A 27,939-nucleotide genomic window follows, 5' to 3' on the forward strand; every position below is an offset into this window, starting at 1 on the left:
TTTTATATAGAGTTGTACTGAGAGTACCATCAAGTAATGTGATGTTCAGGTCTAGGAATGGTATTGAACGTTCTGATATTGTGTGGGAAAATCTGAGAAATTCATTCTGCTCATTGATCCATTTGATGAAGTCTACACAGTCAGTGCGTGTACCATGCCAAAAGATCAGTATGTCGTCAATAAATCGTTTCCAAAGTGTAATGTTACCATGGAAAGGCTTCGAGGTGTTGAAAATCACATCCTTTTCAAAAGCTGCCATATAGAGACACGCTACACTAGGAGCGAAGGTGCTCCCCATCGAAGTGCCCTGGCTTTGATGATAGAGTTGTTTATTAAATTCAAAGAAATTCTCAGTCAAAGCCAGGGTAGCACAATCGACAATAAATGTTATGGGTGTGGATGACGACCAGTTGAGTGCTCGTAGGGCTGACTCAATAACAGCCAAGGTGGCCCTCTGAGGAATATTAGTGTAGAGGGCCTCCACGTCCAGGGTGACAAGATAGTCAACATCACCTGTATCTGTGAAATGGTCAATGATCTTAAGGACATCAGTAGTGTCTTTTATAAAAGAGGGGATGTCTCGTACCAAGGGTTGCAAGAAATGATCACAGAACTTAGAAAGGGTCTCGAGAAGCGAGCCAATGCCAGACACAATCGGCTGGCCTGGTACCGGGGTAGTCCCCTTGTGGATTTTAGGTAGGGTATAAAAGAACGGGGTCCTGGGTTCTCGAGTCATCAGGAACTCTGCTTCTTTGTGGGTAATCCAACAGTTGGATTCCGCCTCATGTACCAAAGTGGCAATAGTAGTCTTGAGGCGAGGGGTGGGGTCAGACGCTATGGGAGTGTAGTATCTCTCATTAGAGAGTTGGCGTCTGCACTCTTTATCATAGTCAGTGGTAGACTGGATCACAATGGCTCCACCCTTATCTGCCTGTTTAATGGTGATTGAAGTGTCTTCTGAGAGGTTCTTGAGTATAAGGGTTTCTTGTTTGGTAAGGTTGTGAAAGGTGTCTCTCTGTGAGGTAGGTTAAGCTCTTTGATGACTGCTTTTTCAAATGTAAGGACCTCTACTGGGACCATGTTGTTGTGTGGGTAAATGTTGAGGGGTTTCTCAATCCTGAGTCGCCCTCTTCCATGAGTGGTTGATCCTGAAAGTAGGATTTCAGTCGTATCTTGCGAAACAGATTGTGGACCTCTAAAACGGTCTACCCTCGGGGTGGGGACAAAACCCAGACCCTTTTGCAGTAGTGATTTCTCAGGGACTGCGAGGACACGGTGTGAAAGATTAACTACTAGTTCCTCTTGTCCTTCGTTCTGCTCCTGGTGTCCATACCGCTGGTCGGTGGATCTTGCCAGTGGACCTGCTTTTGTGCACCTCTTCTGTTGCGCCCCAGCCTCTGCCTAAAAAAGGTTGGTGTTGCCATTAAAGAACTGAGGAGGGCATTGTTGATATTGGGGAAACTGCCAGAAGGGTGGTGGTGGTGGTGGACCTTGGAAAATAGGGGGGCCATGGAATGATGGACCATTATAGAACCTATTAGTGCGCTGATTCCTCCTAGAATTGTTGCTACCCCAACTGTTAGTGCTGGAGTTGCTATCACTAGAGTCTCTCCTCTCTGAGGTGTCATCAGAGGAGTAGCCTGTTTTTTCTGAGGTGTAATCAGCTTTGAGGTACGGATATATTTTCTCCTTATCAAACTTTTGTATATCCTTCTGTAGTTTGGTTATTTTTTGTTTCATTAAGTAATCTTTGATCTCAGCGATCTCAGTGTTGATCTCTGCAAGTTTGGTTTTATATGCCGTGATCTGAATGGCAGTTTTCAAAGCCCCTTCAGCGATTTGGATCCTCACGAGGATGGCATCAGCCAATCTTCTCGCGGTATTGATTATTAAGACTAGCCAGTCCCTAGTGCATTTCCATGCCACTAGGGACCATTCTTTCTTGAAGGTGGCGTCATCTAAGAATAATCTAGGGAAGTTGTTAACAATAAGGCCTGAGGGTGCTATGTTAGCCCGCAGGTATTCTGTCATGAGTGCCCCGTGTAACGTTATCTTGAGCCACTCCCTTGTTCCACCCTTTTGTTCCCCTTATTATCTTTAATAACACCCTTTGCCTCTTGAGGACAAGATTCTGTTTCATCATATGAGTGCATCTCGATGTGTTGTTCATTGTCACTTTTTTCGTCTTTTTGTTTTAGGTTACCTTACTGAACCTGTTAGGTATGTAGCCTGCTCACGTACCTATTCTTGTAGATAGTTCCTATTACTGATCCTGAGGAAGTGCCCTGACCACTCTGGCTACCATGGCACGAAACATGTCGATCTTTTTTTGAGAGTAGGGCATGCATAACTAGTTACATAATCACTAGTTTCTATACCCACCTCAACTCCTATTGCTTTTACTTAGGCTGTTTACCACTTTAATAAAATTCACGTGTGGACTAACAGCACCTATTTTATATTTCACTCACATCTACACACTCTAGGGCCCCTTACCCCCACTGCACCCTTCGGCAGGAATAAAAGATCCCCGCCAAAGAGCCCCAATATTGGGTGCCCGTCAGGTATTGCAGCGCCGACCTGACGAGGGGCAGGCTCAAATGATGAAGCATGACACCTAGCTTGCTGGGTGTGTAAGAGCCCTAGTTCCAACAAGGGATTTCCCCCTTTTGTTCTCGACCTGCTTCATTGATGACCAGGCCCGATTTTCTTTGACATATGACAATACATCTTTCCCCTTCTTTTCTTTGTTAGAGGAACCCTGTACCTTTTTGCATCACTAGTTGACGGGGTATGTACACTGGACCTCATTCAACTTACCCCTGTGTCCCTACTTTGTTGATATATTTGTCAGCTTTGTCAGCATTTCTCTGCCTTCCAATTCAGCCGTCCCTCTTTAAATCCCCTATTGCAATGCAGTTTTTGAAGGGGTTGGCAAATCTTAATCCTCCAACCCCTTCAGTTGTGGCCCAATGACCCTTTAGTTGTGGCCTCATTTACTAATGAGCACTCCGTTTGAGTTCATCCATAGTTGTTCCTTAAGGATATTATTTTGGAAAACAGTGTTTTTAGTGGCTATCACCTCAGTCAGAAGGGTGAGTGGGCTGCAAACTCCTGTCTTCCTTTACCTCCCTTAAACTTGACGAATTGGTGTTGGAAACCAAGGCTGCTTTCCTGACAAAAGCGCTGAATCCTTTCAACCTGAGTCAGTCCATTGCCCTTCCATCTTTTAATCCCTTGCTCCATCCAGGTAAGTAGGAGGGGAGGTTTCATAGATTGAATCCTAGTCAGCCAGTCAACTACTACCTGGGTCACACCATGATACACAACTGGATAACCAGCTCTTCGTGGGATACTGTGGGGCTAAGAACGGCAAAGCAGTTCAGGAACGGACTCTTTCGAGGTGGATCATCCTCTGTATCAAGACCTACTACTCTTTGACAAGAAGCAACCTGCCGGAAGGGATCAGGGTCCATTCCACCAGTGCTAAATCCACCATTTCTGCTCTTGCAAGTGGAGTTTCAAATTATTGCTCTGTAATCTATTCTACAGGTGAGGAATCGGCAAGTAGAAGTATCTATCAGAAAAAAAAGTTACTTATCCACGGTAATAATCTTTCTGGTGGAAACCCTGTCTATCTGCAGATTCTTCACCAACCTGTCTGCCACCCCCCCATGTTATGGATGTGTTTAGGGAAAATGAATAACACCCCCAAATATTCAATGTGGTGTTGTGCTACACAATGTTGATGCCAGTCCATCAGCCTCGAAGGCTGAGAAAAAAATGATAAAAACTGACATTGTTACGCCAGGGTAGATTTCAGTAACATCACCTGACACCACTCCTGATGTTGATACAAAGCTAGCATCCCCTATGGGCGACGTGAGAGGTTTGAAGTTTCCGGATTCAGTCTGATGCCTAGGATTATTCTACAGGGAGGGAATCTGCAGTTAGATAGAGTATCCACCAGAAAGATCGTTACCACAGGTAACTAGCTGTTTATGTTTTTTGTTACGATACTTCCATACATAGATGCTAATGCTGTGTCTAGCCAGACTGAAAAGCAGTAACATGATAAAGAAGAAATTATATATTAGCTAAAGTATAGGAAGCAGATTGAGAAATGTGCAGGTTATATAATGCATTTGGGAACTCTGTGGGTTGTATAAGTGTCTTCTATTTTGCCCCGTTTTGTGTTTGTATTTATGAGTACGTTTGTGAGAAACACGTGTTCTGGAAGTTGGTGTGGGTAACTACAATTAGTACGTCTTATTACTAGAATAACTAGAAGCAGAGAAGACGAAATGAAAGTTATATCCCTGAGGGACAATTGGTCAGTTTGACAAATTTTTCCAATTTCTGTGCTTTCAGGTAACAACATATACATCCCAAAATGTGAATAACCATTTTTCATGATTCAGATATAAAAAATGTTTGAAGATGTACAACGTGTAAAATGCTTAGTATTACCATTGATGAGTGAGCAAAGGGGCCATAAGTCACACAAGGCAAAGCTTCCAGCATGTCTTTATGACCTTTCTGTACATCAACAGTGGTAATTAATGGTGTATTTCTCTGAGGAGCTGCCTGTATAGTATATGATGCATAGTAGTTATAAACAAATGATTTTAATCAAGACCATGACACAAGGGGTTAAATCTTCCATGTATGAGATAAAACCATACTGAGTAGACTTCGTGAGAAATGGCATGTTTCTCTTCCTTTGTAAAGTTATTGATAAGTAGTCCTTGAGGCATTTATTTGTGATTTGAAGTAACTGTAATAATATAGAATTTGAAATTTGCACTGTAGTCATAAATAAGTGAATGCCCACAGTCTGGTACACTTGTTACAAATTACAATTTTATGGGGCTTCATTTCGTTTTTTTACTGACATGAATATATTTATATATATATGGATGATATTTTACGGGTGAGTGTGTAGTATGGTCCAATATTGCACATGAGTGATTCTGGTGACATCATAAACCCTGAAGCAAATGGGCAAGTGATTCGCAAATAGTACCTACACCTCAATTTTATGTTAGGACCAGAGGCTCCAATTATGCTTCTTTTTCTTGTCTGTTTATTTGACAGCAGCCAATAAGAAAACATTAAAGTAACCAGGCAGGTAAACTAGGTCCCAGTTAGACAAGATGCATGAGGTCCTGTACGGAATCCTGAAAGCTCCCCAAGGTCCTTGACTTCGAGCCTGGCGACATCATCCACCCTTGCTCAACCAGCTGGCTCCCACCGCAATAGGTGACTGAGTATGTACAAACCCATATATGCCTGAGTTTTGACAAGGAGGTAAGGGCTTGCCTCTATTTGGGATGAACCAGGTCGAACCTTCCCGGCAAGGTGACCAAAACCCCTGAGGTGGATCCCACTATAGTCATGTTTCTTAAAAAGTACTCCAAAGAGCCCAAGAAGGGTTTAGATAGGGTCTGGCGCAACTGCCAGTATAAATTGTTGGATGTCACAAGTCCCCTTACTAAAATTCCAGAAATTGCTTTCCATGCCAGGGATCCCACAACCCCCATTGATTTTGATGTCCTATTTGGATGGGCCCAACGATCCATGTGTCTTTTGGGAATTGCGAACTGCGCAATTTCTACTAAACGCCGACGTTCCATCCTCATGTGGATATATCCCAAATTAAATTAACTGAAATCCTTCGAGGCATGCCCCATAGCCCAGTGTCTCCTTTTTGGCACCTCCTTTGTCAAGGGCCTGGCGAAGTTTGTGCTGACTTATAGCACACTTGACAAGGCCCAACTGCCCCCCAAGAAAGTCTTCTGCCAATCTCTTATTGGCAGGGCCTGATATTTCAGACGGCGCTCGTCCACCGGGGATTCTATCAATGACCACATCGTGACTATTCCCCACATGGTCGAGGCGTCTGACAGGAGTGCACCTACAACACCACCTTTCATCCATCAAGATCACGCAGTGGAAAGAACCGCTTCAGAAGAAGGCAGCACAGAGGTTCACAGGGATCCTCCCAAGAATATAGAATTACAGGTGAGGCGTATCTCTCTCTCAGAGGTAACTTTGGGGAGCAGGACCAGTCTGTTTCTAAACAAGTGGCAGATGTTGGCTCAGGACTCTGGGTTCTCGAGTCATTGTAGGGGTATGAGTTGAGGTTTTACGAGACCCCTCAGCAGGGTTCCCCCGAAAATGTATTTTTCCCAACAAGAGCAAGAGTTAATCAATTCAGAAATACAAGTACTCCTAGAGAAAGGGGTTATAGGTTTGGTTTATCGTCACCCTCGATGTTTCCACAGCTCCATCTTCTTAGTGTGAGAAGAAAAGAGATGGGTCACGGTTAGTTCTGAACTTAAAAGAGGTTTATGCTTAGTTCATCTACTGGTATTTCAAGATGGAATGCATCCTTCTGCTGAGAGGCAGCCTTCAGGACGGGGACAGGATGATGCTTGTGATCCAAGTCTTTTATATGGGTATCTTCCTCAGTACGTGATCTGCTGTTGTTCCATTGAGGTAACTTGGCCGTCATAGCTCTCCCGAACATCAAGGTTGTAGGGATTTCACCTGTGGTCGAGCGGTAAGCTCAAAGAGTAGAATTCAAGATAGTTTTAAGGTCGAGCTTTTCCCTTACAGCATGCTGAACAGCTTTCTTGAGAGTACTCAATAAATGTTTGACAAGGCCATTGGCCTGTGGCCAAAGAGGTGTGCTCTTTTGATGCTTCACATTAAGATGACTGGCAAAGTCTATGAATTCTCGACTGTTGAAAGGTGGGCCATTGTCAGATTTTAAGTTAGCACGAACACCCGTGAAGATGCAGTACAATCTCTTGATGACTCTTTCTTTAGTGATAGTTGAGAGATCTTCTATCAATGGAAAACAGGAGCATTCATCAACAATCACCATCAAGTGATGTCCATTGTCAAGAGAACTGAAGAAGTCAACAGCAAATCTTTCCCATACATGCTGTGGCAACTGTGACATATTTAAGGTCTGTTGAGTGGTTTTCGATGAAAGGCAGTTGCATAGATAACAGGCCTTCAATTCTCTTCCAACACTCTCATCGAGATGTGGATACCAGACTCTGTCTCGGAGAGCTAGTTTTGTGGCAACAATTCCACAGTGTCCTTCATGGACCACTTAAATTATCTGTTGTTGCAGACTCTCTGGAATAACAATTCTCAAACCTCTCAGGATAATGCCTTCCTGAGTAAAGGACAGTTAATGTTTGACATTTTTTAGCTTCTGGCACTCAATGTCACTGGTAATAGTTTGAGTGTGCTGGTCCCAAGATTGATTCGTAATAATGTCTTTTAGTTTTAACATGCCACTCTCTTGATTCGTGGCAGTGACAATTTGTTTCAGCGAAATGGCAGCTGGTGTGCTTGATTTCACATTGAAATTTATGTAGGCTTCAGCTATCTTGGAAGGAGTAACATTCCACTGTAGAGGAACTCATGAGAAGTAGTCGACAGGGTTTTTATCTTCCCTGGACGGTGCATAATTGTGTAGTTGTATTCTTGTAATCGTAGACCCCAACTTTCAATGCAATGCGGCGTCTTTGCCGTTGGACTGCCAAAGATGGTCTTCAGTGCTTGATGATCTGTCACAAGCGTGAACGGTTTTCCATACATAAATATGTGGAAATGTTCACATGCCGAAACCCCTGCTAAACATTTTTTCTCAGGTTGTGAATAAGCACTTTCAATTTCAAACAAACGTCTGCTTGCATATGCCACAATATGCCTTTGAGTATTTGGGTGTCCACTGTGCTTGCGTCAACAACAACCTCAGGATGAAGCTTTGGATCAAAGTTTGCCATTTCAGTAGTGTTCTCAATGGCTTGTGTGAATTTCTTGAAGCTTTGTTTGCATTCATGTGACCAATAAAATGAAACATTATTTTTTGTTGAGCCTCTTAACGACACACTTACGGTAGCTAAGTCTCGTATATATCTTAAGTAGTAGCTGGCCATGCCAAGGAATGAATGTAACATGGTAACATCTTGTGGGGGACGGGCAGTGGACAATGCTTGTACTTTAGCTGGATCGGGTGTCATACCTCCATCAGAAAAGATATGGTCAAAGAACTTTGACTCTGTATTGTGAAACTCACATTTTTCAGCATTCAAAGTTAAGCCTGCATCAGCAAGCAAATGACACACTTGCCTGAGAGCTTTATCAGGTTCCTTCCATGTAGGTCCGAAAACCAATGTCATCTCTATAATTGAAAGCATTCATGCCGGGATGTATGGTACTTGGAATGACACAAGTTTGGCAGCCAATGACACACCATAACTCAGGGCCTGATTTAGATCTCGGCGGATATCCTGTCCACCGAAATATAAATCCCATAAGGTATAATGGGATTTATATTTTGGCGGACGGGCTATCCGTCAGCGTTTTGACAGATCAACACGTCCTCTGAGATATAAGTCATTTATAATGGAATAGACCAATATGTGTAGAAAAGGTTGTAATGTACCTGCAATCCTTCTCTAGTTCCAACTGATGATATCCTTTATTCAAATCAAGGCAAGAAAAAACCTTCACGCCATTCAATTGTGTTATCATGCCAAACTGGATGTCATTATCTTTCAATTGCCTTGTTCACTTGACGCATATCAACACAGATAAGTACAGCTTTGTCTTTTTTGGGTACCACCACTACGGGAGAAACCTATGGCCTTGGACCAGTGGAAAGCTCAATGATATCATGCTTGAGTAAGGATTCAAGTTCTTTTTCAACAGCTTCCTATAGATGAAACGCACTTCATCTGAGTCTTTGGAGCAATAGGGTGGATGTCCTCATTAATGTGTAATTGTACTTTCATAACTTGAGTTTTCCTAACCCATGAAACAATGAAGGGAACTGACGTACTATTTTCTGATTAGCATTCATGTTTTAGTTCATGGATATCAGTTCCATATCAGCAGCTGTGCTGAAACTGAGTAAAGAGGCACTTGAAGCCGTACCTTGAAGTACATGAATTGGTGCTTGTACTTTTGTTTTCTTATTTTTCATCATTTTTACAAATGAACCGTGACTTTTGAATGACTTCAATGCAGCCCATGCATACATTTGGTTTTCAATGGCGTAAGTCCTGGCAATCGAGATAGCTCACTGTATTTCTCCTCAGACATAATATTTATCAACGCACCACTGTCAATAAAAAAAGGTATTGAGCAACCGTTTACTCTTAGTGTAATCTTCATGTGAATAATATTTGAATGACTGTTTCTTTTTCATGTTGACTTTTCTTTGACCTGTATTTTTCTTTACATGCGACAAGTCTAAAATGCACACACTTTACTGAGGTAAACATCGATATGGCAAAACCATCTTCTTCACTTTCACCTGATATGGATACTAAAGAAACTTTGATGATGATTTAAATGACGATCGACTTATTTTAGTGTCGATTTGCCTCAGCTGGTTTTGTTGCCTGGCCTTGTGGGCGTGCATCGAACGTCACCTCTGGAGCGTATAGGTAGGCATTTTGTCTTCGTGCTGTGACGCACTTACCTTTTCATTCGCCTTGCAAACTGAAAACGGTTCACCTTCCCACAGCCTTTGCAAATCTGTCAAGTAGCGGGGCATTTACCTTCATGTGGAAATGAAAATCCACACCTGAAGCACAACTTCTTTTTCCTTGGAGACATCACTCTGTGTTCCTCTGCCTTGTGCTTTGGCTTACTTTTCAATTCATGACTTATTCACGCTGGTCACCTCTGGCCTTCATGTCAGCAACTTTTCGATCGGCGCGCTCTACAATTCTGGCAGCCTTGAGAACTCGCTCCAGACAAAGAGTTTCTCTCAGCATTCACCGTCTGAATGAATCTGACAGGCATCCATCAATAATTCTGAGAGTTATAGCTCACTCTTCATTAAATCAATTGAATTTATAGTGTTTGAGCATATCCAGTCTCTCAACAAATTTGTTTTTGGTTTTACCAACTTTTTGTCATTCTTCACTGAAAATGTACCTCTTGTAATATACATTTGGCATTGGATTGAATTTGAGATTCAACTGAGGCACGCATGGCACGCAAAAGCAGTTTGCTGGACCATGGCAAACTCCCTGGAAGAGCACTGTTGATCATCGGGTTACTCATCCCCTGTCTTGTCGCCAGCTGTAACGTCCTCCCAGCCTGGGTAGTCAACCTGCCAATGACTACTCCACACACAGAGCTTAGTATAACTTGTCTTTATTCATCTATGTGTAATCACAAACCCAACATTTTAAACCTGAATTCACTTCACTAAGCTCTAACATTTACGTCACAGTTCTATGGAGTTCATCAGGAGCCAAATGGGTTCCATCATTGCTAACTCACGTGACACTACATCTGTGTCCAATTATATAGGGCTGGGTGCTCTACGATTGGCACATGTCACTGTAATATGCTATCATTATGGAAAATGTAGTTTTCACTTTAATGTTTCCTTATTTGCTGCAGTCAAATAAAGAGTAAAGAAAGAGAAGCATAATCCTCGCTTCTGTGTCCTTAATAGAATTGAAAATTCGTATTGCGTAAGATAGAAATCTCTTTATAACACTTTCCCCTCATGTATGTTTTATATTACATGTTTATTTTGTAGCAAATGATTTGAAAAGTTTTTTTTTAACACAGAAATTTCTGCTAAAACAGTAAGCCAAATACTGGACTACTTTATTAGGTTATCTGTGACAAACGTTATTATGTAGTTAAGAATATATAATTTTAGAAATCAAAACCCTTTGCTTTGCTAAAAGACATTTGCCCGATTGAAGAAAAATGTTGTTAAATGTTTTCTCTGCAAGCTGCAGCTAACAATGGGCACTGATTGGAATAAGAATGTTCAGGTCTGTGCAATTGGAATTACTAGAATGTCAACGGTAAATTTGTGGAGAGAGATTTAAAAGTTGTGGAGAGAGATTTAAAATTCATACTTCACATTTATGTATGAAATATGTTCAATACATATCTGATACATGAAGGGTAACTGTGTGGTCCAATTCTAATTTTGCCATTGAAGAGTTCTGATAACATCATAAACCACAAGACTGAAGGCCACGTGGCTTGTAAATGTCAGCAGATCCCCGAGATGGCAATATTGGACCATATTACACACAGCATGTATTGTTTACAATAAATTGTGTTTTTGGAACAGTTTGAACATTGTGTTTTCTTCAAAGTGTAGAGAACAGTAGGCACAGATAGGAGCTGCAATGTTTAGGTTTTGTTTACCTTTCTTGAATAAGTTGTTAATAAAATAGTCGGCAAATGTGAGGGTCAGTTGATTTAGGTGATTCTGTGGCTTGAGGTGTTGCTGCATAATTATGGATTTACTATATTTGCAACATAATTTGCTACATAATGTTTGAAAATTTAAAATTCCACCTAAAATATTTTTTCTTTTTCAGGTGGATGAAAATAATTCTGCCATAGAATGTTCAACATAATTTGTATTTTCTGCCACATAATATAGATAACCGTGCCAATAAATAATGTCCTCTATGCCACATAATTCTGGTAACCTCTCCAGAGTGGTTTGGGGACTGCTATTATGTAGTTGAAATCCATATTTCACAGGCAACTGTGAAATAGTTTCCATATTTCACCATTCCATGTGATATATGGATTTTATTACCACTGCAATAAATGCTCCAAATCGTAATAAATGTATGTATACATATGTATGTATACATATCTTTATATACATTTTCTCCAATTATAATTAGCTCTGCAAACAATAGCTGGCTCATCTGCCATGAAGACTGCGACTATAAGAGATGAGTGCACAGATGACATAAATGGTTTCACTAGTGACGTCATTACTTTCCAATTCAAGTTAAGAATGATAGGCCTACATCTACGGTATTATTTCTTAGTTTGCATATGTGCCGGAATAAAAAGATGTAGTGGGCAGTCTTATTTACTCGTCTAAATGTTGTAATGTCATAAACTGGTAAGTATATACAATATTTTACAAGTACCTCTGAAATGGCACCAGAGTTTTTAGCAAATCAAAGATTTTTGCCCCCCTCACTCCCCCCTTGATTTAGTGCTTATTGGACCTCAGTGAACCCTGAAACTTCTGCATGGCACTTAACTTGCTAACAGACTACACAATTTATTTCAGATTCGTTAAACAATGCTAAAGTTATCATCAAATGAACACTTTTTCTGTCCCTAGTTTTAACCATGCCCCTTGACAGATTTAAACTCCAATAATCAAAAGTATGCTAACAACGCTAAATGTCTTCCAGATGTGGGGCAAACCCATAAAACGTCATGAAAGTTATTATCCTATGAATGATTTGTTATCTGCCCTAGAAAACTGTGCATCCTTCTCCCCCTTGACAGATCTGCATAAAACCTGAGACTCCTACACTGGGCTTAGCTTACTAACAAACTGACCAATTTAATGCAGATTTATTATAGAGCACCAAAGTTATGAGCACATGTACACTTTCATACCCCTCTCCTTTAAACATTTCCACGCCCTTGAAGGATCTGCATGAAACTTGGCATATCGACAGAATACTAAACATGTGACACGTGTGCCAGTCTTCATGCGAAATTGTCAAAGAATTACAGTTTTTAGCAAATGAACACATATTGACTCCACACCTATTTAACTGTATCCCTTCTTGACTGATATGCGCAAATTTAAAAATGATAACAAGAAAAACATGTTAAGCTTCATGCAGTACTTAGAGTAAATTCCATAAACCGCGCTCAAGTTATAGCAGCACTATCCTTTATACAAAACAACAAACCAAGAATACTCTAACCCAGCCTCTCCGTTCCTTCCAACACATCTCACACGATGAATTCATGGACCTGGTCAAAGCAAGCAGGTCTGCCGGCAGCCCTTCGAACCATTGTCCACGGCAAACTTTCAAGACAATTCTTTTAACACCCTTTGCTGCCACTCCAGTAAGAAGAATCATCAACGATTCCTTAACTACCAGAATATTTCCAGAAGAACTCAAAAAGTCATACATACGCCCTTTACTGAAGAAAACAAACTTGGACCCGATGAACCCTGACAACTACAGACCCATTACAAATGGACCTTTCCTGGGCATACTGATATAAAAATGCAGCGTTCGCCCAGATTTCATGATTCATTGAAGAGAATGCCATACTTTCAGACTTTCAAACAGGATTCCGTCCAGGAAGAGGCACAGAATCTGCCCTCCTTGCCATCTGGAATGACCTGAAGAACACAGTTGACCACAACGGGATTGCTGGGCTACTCCTCTTGGACCTCTCGGCTGCCTATGACACAGTTGACTATGACACTCTGAAGCAAAGACTCTACAAAGCCGGAATAGAAGGGACTGCTCTAGACTGGATCGCGTCCTACCTTCTAAACAGAACTAATGTCATCCATACCCGACCTTTCTCGTACAAACCATACTCCACAAAAGCAGGGGTCCCTCAAGGCTATATCATCACGCCCATGCTTTCAACATCTGCATGAAGTCGTTACCGGTACTGATCAATCAATTTCACCTCTCGTGCTATAACTATGCATATGGAACACAAATACTCCTTCAACTGGAATGCCCCAAAGACATTGGAAACTCACCAATTTTCAGTTGTCTTAGAGCCGTGGATCAATGGATGACTTTGAGCCATCTCAAATTGAATGCTTCCAAAATGGAACTACTCACGTGTGGCAATTTGAAACATTATGACCCACTTGCTGCCTGGCCTGAAGAACTGGGATCACCACCTTAAGTATCGAAGTAAGTAAAAAACCTCTGAATGACCATGGACTCCAAGCTATCGATGAATACCCAAGTGGACAAACTAGCAAGATCAAGCTTTGCACTATGAAAACTCTGCGATTAATTTTCCCCCATTTGGGATTTCCACACAAGGTCCAAGCTACCATCTCCCTTGTTCTGTCCAAACTTGATTACGCCAATAGCCTCTACCACGGATCACCTTTAATAACCATGAAAAGACTACAAAGGATTCAGAACTCAGCTGCCAGACTGCTCTCGCATATCAAACCGCGAGACCACATCTCACCTGCCTTGAAAGCCCTTCATTGTTTACCGGTTGCCAGAAGCCACACGTTCAAGCTGCTTTGTATCACCTACAAAGCGATACATGGAATGGGACCGCTCTTCATCAGAAATAAAATCACCAAACATATTCAACAAAGGAACTTCCGCTCTAGAGTGGCACCATGCTCTAAATCTCAAGATACAACATGGGTGGCACATCCTTTTCTGTTCAAGCAGCCAAACTATAAAACTCTTTACCCTTCAACATAAGATCCACGGACAACCACATTATCTTCAGAAAACTACTCAAGAATTGGTTCTTCCCCACATAAGCATCATATACAAGCAGAAATATACAGCATATACCTCTGTTTATAAGTATTTATTTGTACTATAGATATGTACCTATCTTTGTGTATTGCTTTGTATAAACATCTAGAATAATTATGTTGTTAAAAAATAAATAAAATACATTTTTAAGTACAACAACACTTGAAAACCAGAGTTTATCTAATGCATCTTTAATCTACATATACTTACTTCCTTTATGCATCTATATGCTTTTCATGCACTTGGATCTATATGTTTATTACTTTTCTCCTAAAAAAGCATATTCAATGCACTGCCCTATTTGTTATCCTATATCTCTATCAATATATTTAATCTACATATACTTACCTCCTTTATGCATCTATACACTTTCCATATACTTATGGATCTATATATTTATTACTTTCTTCTATTTCAGCATATCCAATGCACTGCCCTAATTCTCACCCTATACCTCTATCAATATATCCTCTACATCCATTCTCTCATTCATACCAAACCCCATACCACTACTATGATCTCCAAAATAACCCTTTCTAGACTCTCCCCTACGCTACCCCTCCTTGCATCATCTGACACCTCTTTTACTATACCGATCCCCCAAAACAAGCCTTTCTAAACTCTTCCCTCTGACTCTTCCCCTCCACATCCCTTATAACTCATCCCAAGCCTCCTCCTACTGCTATGACCTCCAAAACAAACAAACAAAAAAAGTCTTAATCATTCACTCTTCTATCCCTCCACTATCCTTTTCAATCAAAATTAGAGACTAACATGTCCACTTCTCAAATTTCATATTTCACTATACTAATTCACCACTAATCCTTTATAGGTTCCAGAATAGCATGCTACTCGATGATAAAGCGCTTCAACACCTCATCAAGGTTGCAAGCACTATATGAATGCAAACCTTTTTCTCTCTTCTATCCCTCTGCTACCCTTCTCTATTCAAATAACTGAATAACATATCCACCACTCAAATTACTTTCATATTTCACTATAATAATTTTCAACACTAATCCTTTATGGGTTCCGAAGTAGCGTGCTACTTGCCAAAAAAGCGCTTCAACACCCCATCAGGGGTAACAAGTTCTATATAAATGCAAACCTTTTTTCCCTCGTCTATCCCTCCCCTACCCTTCTCAATCAAAATAACTGACTAACATATCCACCACTCAAATTACTTTCATATTTCACTATCCTAATTCAACACTAATCCTTTATGGGATCCGCAGTAGCATACTGCTCGCCAGAAAAGCGCTTCAACACCCCATCAGGGGTAGCAAGCGTTCTATAAACACAAACCTTTTTTCCCTCTTCTAGACTTCCGCTATCCTTCTGAATCCAAATAACTGATTAACCTATCCACCACTCAATTTACTTTCATATTTCACTATAATAATTCAACACTAATGCTTCATGGGTTCCGGAGTAGCGTGCTACTCGCCAAAAAAGTGAATCGATGCCTCGTCAGGGGTAGTAAGCGCTATATAAATGCAATTACAATTACAATAAACAAATCAACAAACCACTGTAAAAGGACCTCTAGCCTTTATTCCTGTGTGACATGTCAAACTGATCAAGCAGATTTTTTTAACACGAATTTCTCAAAAACGACTGAACTGATAAAGATAAACCAAGCAAAGGCAATCCACTGAGAAAAGCTCTAGTTTCATGCCAAGTTTGATGTTATTCCGTTCAGCATTTTCTTTAGTAGTGGCGAGAAAAGAGTTCCATTTGAATTAAAACAGCAAACCCTGCTTCCCTGACCACATTTATTCCCCTATCCTGCCTTAGCACCTCCCCATAAGCCCCAAACCCCTCATGTCCCAAAACAATCCTCCTTTCCCGCTGGTTGATCCACATGAAACTTCCTAGGCTGAACCTTGGGAAAGTGTAGTATAGATTCATCGAATGGCATCAAAATTATTAGGAAAACTATAAACAGCTTTTAAATGTAAGCTCTACCCATGACTATATCTACAGAAAGGCAGGAACACACATATATATGTATGTATATATATACATACATGTCGGTCGCCTCTCTGTAGTTATATTTTAGACCTAATTACCATATGAAATGCATTTTTTGGTGTGCTAATAACTTTTGTACCATTTGACGAATCTTCACAAAAATTCCCACAAATATATTTCATCCACCTCAGCTTCTTCCTGGAAAGTTTTGCATCAAGCATAGACTGAGGAAAAAGGGGTCCCAAAAATTTTAATTCTCTTCAACACTACAGCGAGCCTGCAAAAGCAGCTAAATGGAAATACACCAAATTCAGCACAAAGCTAGATCTTAGTTCAGAAAGCGTGCCTTTTGTGATTTGGTGTAAATCCAGTCAGTAGTTTTTGAGCACTTAAGGTTCAAAACTTTGGATATCTATAGGTGGGTTCGTGGGATATTTGCAAGAGTTCCCGGAATCACACAGCTTATAAAAAAGAAGAGTGATCTGATTGGCCGAGGGGCTTTTTTCCTATAAGCCACCTAGCTTCTGTGGGAGTGAGGGCTCCCTTGGGAGCTTGCACTTTGATTGCCTGGCTGCAATATGGAAAGAAATGTTGTAGAAGCCCTCACAGGACTTGTGGACTTGGTCCCTTGTCCTCAAAAGTCTCAAAAAATCAATATAAGGCAGCAGGGTACCCTAGCACTTGGGGGTCGCAGAGTGACACCCTGGCGCTAAAAGTAAAAAGAAATGCTACAATATTGCAGGAGTCATGTAGAGCCAGGGCCCTGGGTTCGAACTATTATTTTATGGAGAGGGGGGCGTGCATGGGTCTCCGTCCTTGAGCCAATTTCGGCCCTAGAAATCCCATCCTCGGGCCTGATTTATTTATAGGGAGGTGTGTGGCCTCCATCCCTCTGTCTGAAGGCCCCAGGGACCCCATTCCCTGGGGTCAAAATACAACTTAAGGGAAAGGGCTGTGTGGCCATCCTACCTGAGCCTTGAAAGATCCTGGGTCCCCTATCTACTGTGGTCAACACTTATTAAAAGGGAAGGGGGCATGCAGCCCCGTCCTCGTGGCTTAGAAAGGCCCTGGGGATCCATCCCACTGGACCGGCTCCCTCGTTGTGCCCCTTGACACTATTTCTCTGCCTGTGAGAGCACAAGCAGAGTCTTGTTTTCACCCACCTGGCGGGAGCAGCAGAAATGCTCTTGCCGGGAGGGAGCACACATTCTTTTCCCTATTTGTATTTTTGTAGGTAAGAAAATAGAGACTCCTCCCGCCTGGCAGGAGCTGAGAAAAAAACCTGCTCCCTTCAGTCGGGAGCAAAGCTGATTCCCGCTGCACCCACGATTGATGCATTCATGGGAGCCGGTGGGTTGCTGGGGCAATTGGCTTCCCCATGTGGCCCCGAACGTTGCATGTCTTGTGCATGCCATGTGTGGGACTGGGGCACCAACCATAGGCCCCTGAGATGGAGTCCCTGGGGCCATTATTGGGTCGGGTAGAGGTGCTATATGCCCCCTGCCTTTTAATGAATATTGACTCTGGGGCAATGGGGTCCCCACAGCCTTTCCAAATCTTGGGCAGATAACCAGCATGCCCCCTCCCCAATATAAAAAAATCTAAAGAATTTCTTGCTCCCGTCGGCACCCAAGATGGGTGCTGGCAGGTGAGCCAGCTGGGCTGCAGAGATCCTGGGGTTTCCCTCTGTGGTCCCTAACAGAAAGAAAATGTGACAGTGTATAAAAGGTCCAACTGAATAACCAATAATAAACACATGCGTTATTCAGAAAAAGAAACAGATATGTATATATATCCAAAGATCATCTGTGGAAATCTTCTGTTCAGAAAGTATGAGATGAAAGGTCCATGTTGTTTTTGATGAAAAATATTATTTTATTCGATAGCTGAATCAAAATCCAAAAACGAAAACAGCCAACACGTGTTTCGTCAGTACATTATTGGTACTAAAGGCTTTCTCACGGCTGTAAGCAAACAAATATAGTATGAAAATCTAAATATATAAAAACTTACATAAAATATATACATTTTATATAGTAATCCAAAGAAAGGTGCAAAAAAGTGAAATCGTGAACAGACACCGATCAAGTTATTACATAGTGCCAATGACTGAGAAAAGAGGCCAACGTCCCAATTGATGAACACACCATACTGTGAAAAGAAAATAGATGTTCTACAAGATTGATGTGAACTACCATATGCTAAACACGTAAGGGCGCGTGTCTAGAAAGAGGAGAGAACCATACGAGGAAAAAAGTTCTAGAGTAAGATGAAGAAAAGAAGTGTACCAGTAGACTACATAAGCTAGTGAGATACACATGAGTTTATTATGTGAGTAGTGTGCCATAGTTATAAATCCTAAACGCAGAGGGTATGGGATGGACAGGATCTCCAAATGTGTTGCTGTTCAAATAAACCCATATAGATATTGGCGAAGGAAGGCGAAAATTTGGTGTTGTCTGTACCAAGTATCCCGATGTTTAAAGTAGTTGTTATCCAGGGTCAACCTAGTGAGTTCAATCAACATTTTGGTATGTTCATATAAAGTAGCATCCCTTTTGGACAAAAAATATGTAAGGGCTTCCATGCCCTTGTCCAGCGGAATACTAGTATATAACGCATTAACATCTAGTGTTACAAAAGTTAGATCGTCCAGCCAGACAAAATTTTCCAGTTTGTTCAGTAAGTCTTTAGTGTCCTCAATAAAAGCCGGTAATTGGCGCACTATTGGTTGGAGATAGATGTCAATAAATTCTGAAATGTGTTCCGTCGGTCCCCCAATGCCCGAAATAATGGGTCTGCCAGGTGGTGATGTAAGATTTTCATGGATCTTAGGCAGAATATACAAGTATGCTATTCTGGGTGTGGGGTTGAACAAGTATTTGGCTTCCATGTCCGATAACAGTCCTTCATGGTGCCAATACTTTAATGTACTCTCAATTAGCTTATTGATTACTGACAATGGATTGTGAGCGATCTTAGTGTATGCCTTGTCAGATAATTGTCTCTCGATTTCACCATAGTAATCAGCATTATCCAGAAGGACAATATTGCCTCCCTTGTCGGCCTCTTTAATGGTTATATCAGTATTTTTAGCTAGATTAAAGAGAGCCGTTCTTTCATGAGTTGTCAAATTGTCTCTATGTCTAACCGGAGTATGTTGTAACTTGTCCTCGAGTTTGTACAGATCAGAGGTGACTGCTTTATAAAAGCAATCTATTAGATTGTCTGGAGCTAACATGGGGGTGAATGTAGATTTAATTTTTAAGCCACTATCAGTTTGTAAATTAGTGGTTATGTTGAGATCATCCAATATCATTCCAATACTGAGCGTCATGTCCAAACTTTCATCAAGGGACAGGAGCATTTGTATGTTATTGATGTCTTCAATAGTTTGTCCACTGATGGCAGATGTATATATAGGTAACGGACACAGTTTATTCTGATTATCAAAAAAAATTTTAATTTCAATTTGCGAATAAATTTGAATAAATCGATATGAATTTGGGTGAAGACTGGTCTGGACTTGGGACAAAAACTCAATCCCTTTTTCAACACAATTGTCTCAGCATTATCCAATGTTAATTTAGACAAATTAATGATCCTTGCCCAACAGTTAGGTTGCTAGTTATATTGGGACCCCTTTTTCTGACTTTTGGTTCATTTTGCTTTTAGATGCTATCGTATTGTTTGGACATCATCTACTGACCTACTACTCCTTTATTAAGGTTTTGTCGTCATTTCATAGGTGAGTTGTTTTTCGTAAGATGACGGTTTGGGTGTAAAGTAATATTAGGATAATAACATCGTAATAATGGATCTCTGTGCCCATTTGGGGCACGTCTCCGCCATTACTAGGGCTCCATCGACTTTGGAACCTAGTATGTCCTGTTCTGCTAGATTAGGATTTGTTGGTGTACTTTTTAATTGATCATTATACTTTATATGTCGTTATTTATGGATGTCTTCTCATTTTTATACTCTATTATTTTCCAATTTTTTCGATATTCTTATATACATTGTGCTCTAGACATGAAGTTATATCAAGATAAGCTTGATTTATATGTTTTCTCATTAGATATCTTTGACGCTTTCGCCTTATGTTGACTTGAGCCACACTTGATGTGCTTCGTATCCAATCTTTGGACTTCATTGCACGTATTTTACTTATATAGGTATGTGATATATATCTATATTTCTCTAGGAGTCGTTACTTTATACTTTTGTTTCTTCTCTCTTTTTGCTTATCTATTATACTATTTACCCTCTGCGTTTAGGATTTATAACTATGGCACACTACTCACATAATAAACTCATGTGTATCTCACTAGCTTATGTAGTCTACTGGTACACTTCTTTTCTTCATCTTACTCTAGAACTTTTTTCCTCATATGGTTCTCTCCTCTTTCTAGACACGCGCCCTTACGTGTTTAGCATATGGTAGTTCACATCAATCTTGTAGAACATCTCTTTTCTTTTCACACTATGGTGTGTTCATCAATTGGGACGTTGGCCTCTTTTCTCAGTCATTGGCACTATGTAATAACTTGATCGGTGTCTGTTCACGATTTCACTTTTTTGCACCTTTGTTTGGATTACTATATGAAATGTATATATTTTATGTAAGTTTTTATATATTTAGATTTTCATACTATATTTGTTTGCTTACAGCCTTGAGAAAGTCTTTAGTACCAATAATGTACTGACGAAACACGTGTTGGTTGTTTTCGTTTTTGGATTTTGATTCAGCTATCGAATAAAAGAATATTTTTCATCAAAAACAACATGGACCTTTCATCTCATACTTTCTGAACAGAAGATTTCCACAGATGATCTTTGGATATATATACATATCTGTTTCTTTTTCTGAATAACGCATGTGTTTATTATTGGTTATTCAGTTGGACCTTTTATACACTGTTTATGGTTGTGCTGTAATAGCTCTATCTTGCATGTTACATAGGCAGACTTCACATCTGCCTTATAGGCACTTTCGGGTAGTGAGTGCCTGTAGCTAGTTAAGCACCCGAGTTTACTATGATTATACAATCCACTGTTTGACGCCATTGACTTATTTGCATATACTTGTGTGTATTTTGATGTGCAGGTCTTTTCCTTCTTAGGAACACCACTACCCTCCCTCATTTGTTTTTAGTTTGGTGGTGACCAGCACTCAATTCCTTTGAGGCGTGATCCGATTGAGAGTTCATTTGGAGATCTTTACACAATACACTTTTTTACATTATGGCAGGCTTCGATGATGAAAGGGACAAACTATTTAATGACATTTTCTGTGAACAAGGCATTCAGTCCACCAAAAAGCCTATAACTGAGGTTAAACCTCAAGGTTTGAAACAACTGTTTGTCAAATTGGAGAGACTCCGCAAATCAGAACTCTCCAGGTGGTGGGATCTCACCACCCTTAAGAAATACATTGAGATAAAACAGGTACCAAGAGGCTTAAAAGAGTTATCATATTTCCAACATTTGAGGATCTTGATCCAGATCTCCTTCTAGAGTGGGAGAATCTGATATCCTCATCATCCTTTGGCATGATGGACTTACTAATCCGACATGCAGAAAGAAAGAGGGTGAAACTATTATAGGAAATAGAACAGATTGAGGAGGAAATCAAGAAATTGAATCTAGTTGAGGCAACAGATAAAAACTTTAAAATATTGAAAGAGGTACTGAATGCACACCAAACATATATTCGAGATAAAAAAAATACGCAAATTGAAGAGGGATGAGAACGACTATAAAAATGGTCGTATCTTCACATTTGCGAAGAAATTTGATGAGGACATGCCTAGAGCTGGTATTAAAGATTTGGATGTTAAGAGATCTGATACTCACATAACAATAAGCGAGTCCGATCTCTCTAGTACTGCCAGTGACATCAGTGATGTAAGAAGTGAGACAGCATCTACATCACTGTGTAATGTAAACACTGCTCCAGGAACATCTTCTTTTTTATCAGAACTAGAGAGATACAGGAAGGGAACCAGGTTGGGGTTCAACAACCTAAAACAAGTAGGAAGAAGAGAACCAGGCGAGGGGGGGGCTAAAAAACAGACTTAGAAAACAGCAAAAGAATTACAAGATCGGCATCACGCGTACAGAGGAATTGAGTGGTTATAACAGACTCTCCATGATCACCAGTGAATCGTTTGTTAATAGTTCTATAACCAACATTGAAGAGGACGTGTCGATCATTAATTTGTCTAAATTAACATTGGATAATGCTGAGACAATTGTGTTGAAAAAGGGATTGAGTTTTTGTCCCAAGTCCAGACCAGACTTCACCCAAATTCATATCGATTTATTCAAATGTATTCGCAAATTGAAATTTAAAAAATTCTTTGATAATCAGAATAAACTGTGTCCGTTACCTATATATACATCTGCCATCAGTGGACAAACTATTAAAGACATCATAACATACAAATGCTCCTGTCCCTTGATGAAAGTTTGGACATGACGCCCAGTATTGGAATGATATTGGATGATCTCAACATAACCACTAATTTACAAACTGATAGTGGCTTAAAAATTAAATCTACATTCACCCCCATGTTAGCTCCAGACAATCTAATAGATTGCTTTTATAAAGCAGTCACCTCTGATCTGTACAAACTCGAGGACAAGTTACAACATACTCCGGTTAGACATAGAGACAATTTGACAACTCATGAAAGAACGGCTCTCTTTAATCTAGGTAAAAATACTGATATAACCATTAAAGAGGCCGACAAGGGAGGCAATATTGTCCTTATGGATAATGCTGATTACTATGGTGAAATCGAGAGACAATTATCTGACAACAAGGCATACACTAAGATCGCTCACAATCCATTGCCAGTAATCAATAAGCTAATTGAGAGTACATTAAAGTATTGGCACCATGAAGGACTGTTATCGGACATGGAAGCCAAATACTTGTTCAACCCCACACCCAGAATAGCATACTTGTATATTCTGCCTAAGATCCATAAAAATCTTACATCACCACCTGGCAGACCCATTATTTCGGGCATTGGGGGACCGACGGAACACATTTCAGAATTTATTGACATCTATCTCTAACCAATAGTGCGCCAATTACCGGCTTTTATTGAGGACACTAAAGACTTACTGAACAAACTGGAAAATGTTGTCTGGCTGGACGATCTAACTTTTGTAACACTAGATGTTAATGCGTTATATACTAGTATTCCGCTGGACAAGGGCATGGAAGCCCTTACATATTTTTTGTCCAAAAGGGATGCTACTTTATATGAACATACCAAAATGTTGATTGAACTCACTAGGTTGACCCTGGATAACAACTACTTTAAACATCGGGATACTTGGTACAGACAACACCTGGGGGTGGCTATGGGAGCCAAATTTTCGCCTTCCTTCGCCAATATCTATATGGGTTTATTTGAACAGCAACACATTTGGAGATCCTGTCCATCCCACCTCACTAATTCTATTGTGTATTGGGGTCGTTTTATTGACGACATCCTTATGATTTGGAGAGGAAGTGACATTGACCTACATGATTTCACTACCCACATCAACATCAATGACTACAATCTCAGCTTTACACACAGTTCTAGTAAAGAACAAATTGACTTCTTGGATGTTACACTGTATGTAGAGAATAGCAAGCTGGAATCCAGGTTATTTCGCAAGAAGACGGCCTGTAATTCCGTCCTACATGCAACTAGTGCTCACCCCACCGTACAGATCAGGTCAATTTCCTATGGCGAGATGACACGCATAAGGAGAAATTGTAGCACGGAACAGATTTTTCAACAAAAAATCACCAGCCTCAAGAAACGTTTCTCTACTAGAGGCTATGATAAGGATACACTTGATAGAGCACACACCAGGATCAATAATAAAAAACGTACAGATCTACTGAAGTACAAATCAAGCAATATCAACAATTCTTGCAGAAAAAAAGTGGCTATCACCACACGATTCCACACACACAGTAATGAGGTATTCCGTACTTTTCATAAACATTGGCATTTACTTCGATTAGATCATGATTTGGATCCTTATCTCAGGAATAAACATCTGGTTACATATGTAAGGGGTAACACTTTAAGGAACATCTTAAATTCAACCAACAAACAGTCCGTCAAAAATGAATCAGCCCTGACCTCGTTACCGGCTAAACCAAAAGGCTTTTACAAATGTTCAATGTGCAATATATGTCAGTTTGCCCACCATAAAATTACGAGTATTAGTTACAACACCTGTCAAATACATAACATCATGCAGTTTATTAATTGCAACACCAAATATGTTGTATACTGTATTGTGTGCAAATGTAACCTTATTTACGTGGGAAGCACTATAAGAGCCCTCAAAGACCGAATTCAAGAACACATTCGGGCCATACGAAATGACAATACGAATTCCCCACTAGCTGTTCACTATAACACTGAACATAAATCCACGGAATTATTGGGTTTAAAATTTCATGGTATTGCTGCAATACAAGATAACCCCAGGGGTGGAGATAAAACCTCAGCCCTTAGGAAATTAGAAGCCAGGTGGCTTATCAAACTGAGATCAGTAGATCATGGTTTGAACATTGATAGAGAACTACATGTATTTCTACGGGATTGATCATGTGCTTTCATCTTATGCTCTTTTCTGTCTTATCTTTGTTGTTCACTAATTTGCTAGCACAGGGATAATACAAGTCTGAAAATGTTGTAACTATATATATGAAAGTTCTTTATCTACACAGTGTGTGACCTAGAACTCTGTAATCCAAAGACTGTAACAATTAAATGTTTGCAGAGTTTCTCAAACCAATATTGTATTGCTGTTGTTCACATTTACTACATGTGTTATCATGTACCAAATGCCGGTTCACCTATCAGTTTTGATGTAAGGATCATATGGCTATTGATACACACTTTCTTTTCACCCATATGTTTCATTGCTCTGGTGTTTGCTAAGACTACTGTCTATACTTACCATCATAGGTTTCACTAGTGTATGTTGTTTTCTACTAATACTGTTAGGCATGCCCACCCTCAGCCTCATTCTCTATCTTTACCCTCGCCTTTTCATGGAAACCATTGGAGATTTTACTCTGATTACATGAGGCATTTCTTGTTGTTACTTTAGGTCTTCTATGACAATCACAGTCTGGACCTTTATTCAAAATTAGTTACTGATATGCTATCTTTAACCTTCTAACATACCACCTTTTTACATCTTCCAACACATAGGGTCGTCTTACCTTATTTGTTTTTGATAGCTCACCAACGGTTAACGTTGCATTTTATAGCATTTCCATCCATGTTTAGTGGTATACAAATATCCACTTTTCGAGATTCGGGTCTCCAATATATTTTATGTGAATTTAGATATACTAATATGGTTTGCTCACAATACTGACGTTTTGTATTGAGAGGTTCGTTGGGATCTTATTTGTTTCTCCTCCTGCATAGAATGCCTATTACATTGATATTGGGTTTCTAACACATCCCTCCTATTATCATTTTGCGTAATACCTGCCAACGCATCGATTATATTATAATTTTTATTTGGATACACATTTCCATTTTTTCTATAGTGATGGGGCATTTTATTATTTCTTGGTGTATTAGCCACTACAAGATGGCGCCCGGTTCTCTATGGAGCGGCTCGTCCTCTAATACCATTAGGATAATGTTACAGGGGGCGTGTTTGGGCATGTTCATACAGTTGCCACTACACTAGATCCATTAGGTCTCGTATTAGGGACTTCATACACTATCTTGGTACTAGTTGTGTTTTACACAATAGCCACTATACGATGGCGCTGGCTTCTCACAAGTTAGTCTGTCCTTTTTTTTAATTCCTCTGCCTGGCGGCCCTTAGCCCAGATCATGTGACTGGGATCAATATATGAGTCTACTTAACATGGCGTTTCTCGGTCTGACTTTGTTTACTGTGGAGCGTAATCAAGCGCACGCCTTTGGAGGATGTCTCCCGTCTCTTACTTTTGGTGAGTCGGTGTTTTGTCCACCTCCTTCCCCAACAGTTAGGTTGCTAGTTATATTGGGACCCCTTTTTCTGACTTTTGGTTCATTTTGCTTTTAGATGCTATCGTATTGTTTGGACATCATCTACTGACCTACTACTCCTTTATTAAGGTTTTGTTGACATTTCATAGGTGAGTTGTTTTTCGTAAGACGACGGTTTGGGTGTAAAGTAATATTAGGATAATAACATCGTAATAATGGATCTCTGTGCCCATTTGGGGCACGTCTCCGCCATTACTAGGGCTCCATCGACTTTGGAACCTAGTATGTCCTGTTCTGCTAGATTTGGATTTGTTGGTGTACTTTTTAATTGATCATTATACTTTATACGTCGTTATTTATGGATGTCTTCTCATTTTGATATTCTCGTATTTTCCGATTTTTTCGATATTCTTATATACATTGTGCTCTAGACATGAAGTTATATCAAGATAATCTTGATTTATATGTTTTCTCATTAGATATCTTTGACGCTTTCGCCTTATGTTGACTTGAGCCGCACTTGATGTGCTTCGTATCCATTCTTTGGACTTCATTGCACGTATTTTACTTATACAGGTATGTGATATATATCTATATTTCTCTAGGAGTCGTTACTTTATACTTTTGTTTCTTCTCTCTTTTTGCTTATCTATTATACTATTTACCCTCTGCGTTTAGGATTTATAACTATGGCACACTACTCACATAATAAACTCATGTGTATCTCACTAGCTTATGTAGTCTACAGGTACACTTGTTTTCTTCATCTTACTCTAGAACCTTTTTCCTCGTATGGTTCTCTCCTCTTTCTAGACACGCGCCCTTACGTGTTTAGCATATGGTAGTTCACATCAATCTTGTAGAACATCTATTTTCTTTTCACACTATGGTGTGTTCATCAATTGGGACGTTGGCCTCTTTTCTCAGTCATTGGCACTATGTAATAACTTGATCGGTGTCTGTTCACGATTTTGACTTTTTTGCACCTTTGTTTGGATTACTATATAAAATGTATATATTTTATGTAAGTTTTTATATATTTAGATTTTCATACTATATTTGTTTGCTTACAGCCTTGAGAAAGTCTTTAGTACCAATAATGTACTGACGAAACACGTGTTGGCTGTTTTCGTTTTTTGATTTTGATTCAGCTATCGAATAAAAGAATATTTTTAATCAAAAACAACATGGACCTTTCATCTCATACTTTCTGAACAGAAGATTTCCACAGATGATCTTTGGATATATATACATATCTGTTTCTTTTTCTGAATAACGCATGTGTTTATTATTGGTTATTCAGTTGGACCTTTTATACACTGTTTATGGTTGTGCTGTAATAGCTCTATCTTGCGTGTTACTTAGGCAGACTTCACATCTGCCTTATAGGCACTTTCGGGTAGTGAGTGCCTGTAGCTATTTAAGCACCCGAGTTTACTATGATTATACAATCCACTGTTTGACGCCATTGACTTATTTGCATATACTTGTGTGTATTTTGATGTGCAGGTCTTTTCCTTCTTAGGAACACCACTACCCTCCCTCATTTGTTTGTAGAAAGAAAATGTGGACCGTGTCCCAGGCTGGCCCGGGTCACCACAATAATAATAAAAACT

At 40.0% G+C, this 27,939-nt stretch overlaps 1 protein-coding gene across 3 annotated transcripts in view; it reads left to right on the top strand.

Moving 5' to 3' along the window:
* ANKEF1 (ankyrin repeat and EF-hand domain containing 1) overlaps positions 1–27,939 on the top strand; it is a 250,905-nt gene that overhangs the window by 17,265 nt on the left and 205,701 nt on the right. For 2 of the 3 annotated variants that reach the window (XM_085612665.1, XM_085612663.1), the window contains exon 2: positions 19,977–20,049. The exons of the other annotated variant lie outside the window; for it this stretch is intronic. The gene's annotated coding sequence lies outside the window, so the exon portion shown is untranslated. The remainder of the gene's footprint in view (positions 1–19,976; positions 20,050–27,939) is intronic. 3 annotated transcript variants of the gene reach the window in all.

This window comes from Triturus cristatus, chromosome 6, assembly GCF_964204655.1.
Source record: "Triturus cristatus chromosome 6, aTriCri1.1, whole genome shotgun sequence".
In the NCBI taxonomy this organism is placed as follows: domain Eukaryota; kingdom Metazoa; phylum Chordata; class Amphibia; order Caudata; family Salamandridae; genus Triturus; species Triturus cristatus.